Raw genomic sequence first — 6,146 nt, 5'->3', positions numbered from 1 at the left:
CATCCTCCCTCACACCCTACACACACACACACACACCTCCCCCACAAAAGATGTTAGGGCTTTTCACATTAGAAAACTGGGATGGAGAATCAAAGGGCATTTCCAGGCAGGTCAGATCAAAACAAAACCATACACATACACACATAGTGTAACAATACAGTCACTTCAGAGTTTTTAAAAAAGGCCCACAATTTTTAGGGGAAAGTAGAGAAAATAACATAAAGAGCTATTCTTACAAAAATGCACTGCTTCCCTCACCTGTAATCCCTAGCCGCCAGAGTAAATCCAATACTACACTGTGAGCATGTCTACACATGCACCCCACTGCACAGTTGGTACCGTGCAGTCATTTAGTACTTGCTAAAGCAAGTACTAAATGACTGTGCAGTACCCACCAGTACTATGCAGTCCTGGCAGCAAACAGAGATGCACCCAGTATTCTGTAAACTCCAATTAGGCCCCACACAGGCCAGCAACAGATAACTAGGAGGTAGTGTGTATAGCTGAAAAAGGAAAGAAATTAGAGGGAACTAACAAATTGATATTTTTTTCTACTCTTGGAGATGTGAACATCTTTCAATACGCTTGTAACAAAAGGGAGAGGAATCTAAAATGTAGGGTTCCCAAGGCTCTATAGTCCCATGTAACCTACCACCAAATCATATGCCAAGGGAGAGCTTTTGGGCTTTCGTACACACCACAAAATTGGCCTTTAAAGCCACTTAAATGCCCTTTTGCACTGCTTTAATGGTGTGGCTGTTTACACTGTCACCGGCGTATTGCACATTAAATGACTTTGGGATGTAGCAAAATAAAACACCACCTACCTTAACCATGGAGGGAAGCACCAGGCCCCATGCAGTTCAGGGGCTGGTTGCAGGCAGCCCATGCAGGCAGCCTGACAGCAGCCTGTGCAGGCAGGCTCCACTGAAGGAAAAAAAAAAGTGGCAAGCTTGATCTCTTTTTTTTCCCTTCCTGGAGCCTGCCTGCCTGAGCTGCATGGGGGCCCAGTGCTTTCCTCCATAGCTGCAGGGGGTGGGGGGGACAGTGCTTCCCTCAATGGCTGCAGTGCCCCCAGGACTGCCCGGACCGGGTGCCTGTGGGCAGGTAGCACCTGGGGGGGAGCACCCTGCTCCGTCATGGGGGGAAGCACCATCCCCCCTGCAGCTCCAGGACTGCTTGGTCCACTGGCAGCTGCCTTCCCCCCCCCCACCAACACTGGCCACTGGAAAGGCAAATCAGGTTTGGATCTGACCCTTGTATATATGCCACAGGGGTTTACTTCAGTTTAATTCTCCCTAAATTGAAGCAGTGTTTTTAAAAATCCACCACTACAATTTAAAGAGAATTAAACCAAAGTAAACCCCCATGGCGTGTACAAGCTGCCTTTTCCCCTAAAATAGTGACTTGGAATGTGTGGTTCCATCATATTTTCACTTGCTCCATCCATGTGGGACATATCCCCCTCCCTCTACATGGCATTCTGCATTTAGCTGGGGATTGACAGGACAAGAAACTTAATCTGAGGCTGTAGTATTTTTCCGACAAACCTTTGTGAAAAACAGTTTTTCCCTCTGCATCACCTTTCCCTTGAAAACCAAAAGCTCTGGGGACTTTCAATTGCTACCAGGCCAACATTCCCCCATAGGGTATCCTGACTGGCATTAGATTATCTTAGTAAGCAGCCCTAGGGCCTAGCCACGCCATGGTATCGACTCCCCTACGTAGCCACAAAATCCAAATGTATATCAACAAACATTTCCAGTTTGAAGTAGGGGAGCAAAAGAAAAATGTCGTCTGCTACTGAAGCCCATACAACTACTTTTGGAGAAGAGGTTCTGGAAAATGGGGTGTCACCAAAGTGCCAAAAGTTAGAAAGCTTCTGCAGGCCCATCCCTTTTTCAGGATGACCTAAATTGCCTTTCTTTGTTAAACATTATGGATCTTGTCTTCTTTCACCCATTTTAGCTTGGCACCACTGTTAACACATTAAGAGAGATTTCAGTAGAGTCACCATGTTCCAATAATTTCACTTTGCACAGTAAAAAAGATCAGGGTTTCTCAACCTGAGGATAGACCTCTGACCACCTTCGTATTTCATGTTGTTTAATGTGGGAGGAATGATGTGGGGTCCCTTAGGATGGTCCTACTATGGAAAAGGGCATTATAAGTTTGATAAAGGGTAAGAACGTTCATTTAAAAAACCACAAGAGTAAAGAGTGACAGAATACCCCTTGCTACTTTCACTTTTTGACTAGCTCAAACTAAAATCTCTTCCACCTCAGTTCAGTTTATCATGCAGAGTGGTGCAGAAGAAAGAGAACCTTTTCTCTCTCAGATGCTGGGATAAGGGATGAATGTCCTTTCTCAATATTGTCCAGCCACCTGCCTTTGCTTGGCCCACACCCTTTTTGAAAACAATTCTTCTTCCCTAAAGAGATAAAGGCAGAAAAAGACTACATAACTATAAACACATTTCCAGAGTAAGGTGCTAGGAGACTGGACATATTTACGGCTCTACTTTTTAAATAAATAAAGTATTATACATTTAGTGTTGATTGAACTCCTCAATTCACAAAACAGATGTAAGTAACTCAGGTTTCCCTTCAATCTTAACCTGGGGATTAAAAATAGCTCAGTCTTTCCTGTCATTTAGTTGTTGGCCTCTCTACTAAGAACATCAACACAAGAGCCAACTCATGCCAACTGTTTCTGCAATACTGACACTTTTCCACTGCGAATGACAGTAGGAATGCCTGCTTATTGCATACAGGACACCAAGCAGCTATCAGCAGCATCCAGTCACTGCTTACATTTTCTAGGCCAGAAGTGACCTAGAGGTAAAAGTCCCTATACCCTAAGCCTTACAGCCAGCTAACAGAGGATGAGGAAGGACTAGGGAAGTGTGCTGACCTACTCAATAATTTCGTATGCAGCTACCAAGTCAAGAAACAGAACCAGGATTTCTTCATAATGTGGGATGGGGACCTGCATGTTACGGTACATAAAGTAAATAAGAGGATTCACCTACAACAGTCAAGTATATTACTGGCCTCAGTCAAACTCTTCTTATACAAGACAGAGTATTTAAGGCTTAGCTTCACCCTAAAATGTGTGTATAGAATGAGTGTATGTCTAACAGGCCAAATTGTACCTTCATGATTTTTATAGGATGTTTATTCAGTTTTCTGGTAAAAGAACTGTATTTTTCCCCATCTCCCCTGTCTACAAACGCAGCCTGGGCTCAGAGTCAAGCTTGGTGCATTTCTCACAAGTAATGGAGTTTCTGAAAGCAAAATTAAAAGACATTTTTCCAACTCTATTGTCTTCAGACTGCTTTGTGCCTTCTGTGACACCTATACAACCCTATTAGCCCTCAGTAGTTTGCAAAGATGCTTCTGAGGGCAACCTGAAAACAGTGTGGATGTCCAGTGTTACTGATGACTTAATCTGGCCTGTGGAACTTTTCTTACTCGTGGTGCAAGACTGAAAAACCCCAAATTGCATGTCAGGGCTTAGATGGTAAAATTTTTTTAAGTTGCCAACCAAGAGATTTTAACATGGAAATTAGTAAGATGAAGTGAATATGGAACTCACAGTTCTTTTAAAGAGCTGCTTTTAAAGATGGAACCATGTTTTCAACCAGGGCCCAACTACGAAACAGAATCACTGGGTGCCTCTAGGTGTGCAGCGATGCTGCTCCAACAACCCGTATTTACAGCACACTGGATCAGACTTGACTGAGTCTGCTGGAGCATGCTAATTAGCGCACTGTAGTAGCCTCCACATCTCGTGTATTTAGCATCCCCATGCTTCAAAATGGGGAGGGGGGTGCTTTAACTAAAGCTCATGAAATGAGCTTTAGTTAAAGTGTCCCCCGCCCCCATTTTGAAGCACGGGACCTTGAATACATACGATGCTGCAGGCGCTCTCAGAGCTGCTCTCATTAAACTCCCCCCCCTCCTTCCCACCCCCAGAGCATGTGTAAAAATGCCCACCGTGTGCATCTACATGTGATACTACATTGCTGTAGCACAGGGGAGGGCAATTATTTCGGGCAGAGGGCCACTTACTGATTTTAGCAAGCCATCGAGACAGGATGTTGGCAAGCCAACGTGACAGGAACCAGGGGCAGATAAATATTAATTTTCTAAATTTTTAGGGGCCCAGTGGGCTGGATAGAACGGCCTGGCGGGCCGCATCCTGCCTGCAGGCCACACTTTTCCAATGCCTGCAGCATAGCAACATGCTCTCTCGGTATAGCGAGTTGCTATGGCAACATAGCGGCTAAAAATAATGGTGTGCAGCAGGCACAGTGCAGTATGGGCTGTTACTGCACTGTCCAAAAGGCAGTACTACATGATGATGCAGTAACAACAGCAACATAGGGACACGTGTAAACGCATCAACCACATCTAAAAGAAGTCAAAGGTCCACTGAAACCTAAGAGTGCATTGGCTAGTAGAGCTCAGACACACCAGCTTCTGTAGCCAATGGCATATAAGGAAACAATACGATTAGCACCACATCCAACTGCTTTGACTCCCAGCCTGAATGACCAGGTTTCCATTTACAGTCACCTGGGGAGCAACCATTAGCTTGAGTCTAAAATGAGGCTTAAACTCATACCTCTGGAGCTATAGCAATATCCCGTAACCACTCTGCCACTATACCCTACGTAGTCAATGTAGGACTCCAAAATTTTGTGCTGCAGGAATCTTGTAAGATAACAAGGAAGGAAAGTAACAGAAAAACCTTTAAACTCTACTTTTAATAAAGATTTCATCTTTCATTTTATCCTCAGTAACATGTTAATTTTAAAAAGAATTTAGGAAACTATATAGTACAAGGAAGTCAGGATTTTTTTCTGCTGCCATGATACTGTAAGGCTAAAACCATCCCTTTCAATAAAATTGTCCAAAGCATTGAAGTTTATCATATTGTTTCTTAAATGTCTTAGTCAGGTTCTATATACATGATAGTATTTTTTTATTTTAGTGTTCTATATTAACTAACCAAGATACTAAAGGATCCTTCTTGTAAATGCTGCATTTTAACAATTACTATAGAACCCTGTACTATGTTCTCATAAAGGAAGAGGGCTCTGTCATAGAAAGAAAGGTGGCCTTGTGGCTAGGGCATGAGATTGGAAGTGGGGAGACAATGGGGTGCTTAGTGAATCCCTTAATCTTTCTGCACTGCAATTTCCCCATCTATGAAATGGGTGTCACTCTCCTATACCTCACACAGGTTAATGTGAGCTTTGATTAACGTATCTACAATACTCAACACTCTCATGAGAAGCATGAAAGAACGCTTCCAGATATGGAACCAGAGTTTTGTCTATGTGATACATTGAACAATGTTGGGAGGGTGGTTACTAGAAAATAACTTGGCTTCCTTATTGCAGTAGCCATGTTGGATATAATTTCATACTTGGTCAACCTGACCATACCCCCCAGCTGTAGCGTCTGGATAAAACTCTGGTAGCAGAAATATCAGGGGAGGAGATTACAACTTTGTTTGAATTGTTTATAAAATGGTTGGTTCTAAGTTAACCTGTTCTAACTGTAACAATTACAAGGAAAATCCTAGAGGAGATTATGAATGTGTCAGTGAAAACGTCTGCTCACTGGGCAGCTACTGATGCAGAGTGTCCACAACGTAAAGCAGTATAAAAAGAAGGACAGAAATAATACTGAGAATATTTCAATGCCACGGTGCAAACCAATGACACACCACAACTTCAAATACTGTTCACTTCAGCTCACCCTAGCTCAAAAAAGCTATCACTAAAATGGAGTTACTTCAGGAGACAAAAATTATTAGGGGAATGGAAAGTTATCATTTGAGGAGAGACTGAAAAGTTGGGGACTGTTTAGAATGGAGATGGATAAGAGAAGGCATGTTACAGGTGCATTAAAAATAATGATATAGACAAGCAGATCAGGTATTTCTATTCAGCCTTTCTCCTCATATTAAAACAAGGAGACATCCTGTGAAAATGAAAGGTAATGCATTTAAAATAGAAAAGCCAACCCCTAACTTCCTGGTATTAGAAAATGTCCCTCAGGGTAGTTTATTTCTTAAGTATCTATTACAGGAATTATTGACTCTTTTTTTTTTTTTTTTGGGGCATTTGCCGG

At 42.7% G+C, this 6,146-nt stretch overlaps 1 protein-coding gene and 1 long non-coding RNA gene across 5 annotated transcripts in view; one reads left to right on the top strand and one right to left on the bottom strand.

Annotated features, from left to right (window-relative positions):
* Positions 1–6,146, bottom strand: part of DPF3 (double PHD fingers 3) — a 288,571-nt gene that overhangs the window by 1,688 nt on the left and 280,737 nt on the right. For 3 of the 4 annotated variants that reach the window (XR_002097703.1, XR_002097707.1, XR_002097705.1), the window contains one exon: positions 2,038–2,431. The exons of the other annotated variant lie outside the window; for it this stretch is intronic. The gene's annotated coding sequence lies outside the window, so the exon portion shown is untranslated. Of the gene's footprint in view, positions 1–2,037; positions 2,432–6,146 lie in introns of those variants that run through there. 4 annotated transcript variants of the gene reach the window in all.
* The window catches only part of LOC109298826, a 7,469-nt gene continuing 3,279 nt past the window's right edge, over positions 1,957–6,146 (top strand). The window contains exon 1 of the long non-coding RNA XR_002097712.1: positions 1,957–2,041. This is a non-coding gene — a long non-coding RNA (uncharacterized LOC109298826). The remainder of the gene's footprint in view (positions 2,042–6,146) is intronic.

Source organism: Gavialis gangeticus, unplaced genomic scaffold (assembly GCF_001723915.1).
Source record: "Gavialis gangeticus isolate Ggan-Ray unplaced genomic scaffold, GavGan_comp1, whole genome shotgun sequence".
Taxonomy (NCBI): domain Eukaryota; kingdom Metazoa; phylum Chordata; order Crocodylia; family Gavialidae; genus Gavialis; species Gavialis gangeticus.
The sequence above is the reverse complement of the archived record's forward strand: the minus strand, read 5'-3'. Positions and strand labels throughout refer to the sequence as shown.